The sequence below is a fragment of the Eimeria mitis genome, genomic scaffold (assembly GCF_000499745.2).
Source record: "Eimeria mitis Houghton genomic scaffold, Emh_scaff5789, whole genome shotgun sequence".
NCBI lineage: Eukaryota > Apicomplexa > Conoidasida > Eucoccidiorida > Eimeriidae > Eimeria > Eimeria mitis.
This window is the reverse complement of record NW_013574033.1, coordinates 2786-3536: the sequence shown is the minus strand read 5'-3', so window position 1 is coordinate 3536 and position 751 is coordinate 2786.

Genomic DNA, 751 nt, shown 5'->3' with positions numbered 1-751 from the left:
TAGTATAGTGGCTAGTATTTCCGCCTGTCACGCGGAAGACCCGGGTTCAATTCCCGGACTCGGAGTTTTTTTTTTGTTTTTTGTTGTTGCTGCTGACGCTGCTGCTGCTGCTGTTGCTGCAGCACTTCTCAATGCTGTATTTTTTTTTTATATATTTTATATATTCTGTCTTCTTTCGCTGCTACATTCACCCCATTGCTGGTACCCTGTGAAATCCCTGAACACAAGCCTGAGCTTAAACTTTTACGGTTTAGGGTTTAGAGCTTAACACTGAGGTTTAGGGTTTAGGGTTTAGGGTTTAGGGTTTGTGCCGGGGGTCGTGGTTTCTTTGGGGGCCCCCCATGGGGGCCCCTGCTGCTGCTGGCCGTTGCACCCCCAAGCCAGTACTTATATAGAGCACAGACTATATCCATTGCTAAGAGGTAATATATTTAAAAACTTAATGAAGAAAAAGCTCTCAAATAAACTGTTTCAGGTGTACAGGCAGCTCTGCACGCCACACAGACTTCGGCCGCATGCGCTCACCTGCTGCTGCTGCTGCTGCTGCTGCTGCTGCGGCTGCTGCTGCTGCAGCCCTCATCGCTCGCCGGCAAGGGGGAATTACCGCAGCTGTTTTTTTGTAGATGTTTGGATGATTTGCAGCCGTATTGGAGCCCCTGCACACTCGATGTGCTGCAACAGCAGCAGCAGCAGCAGCAGTGGCACCAGCAGCTGCAGCAGCAACAGCAGCTGCTGCAGCAGCAAGCCGCAG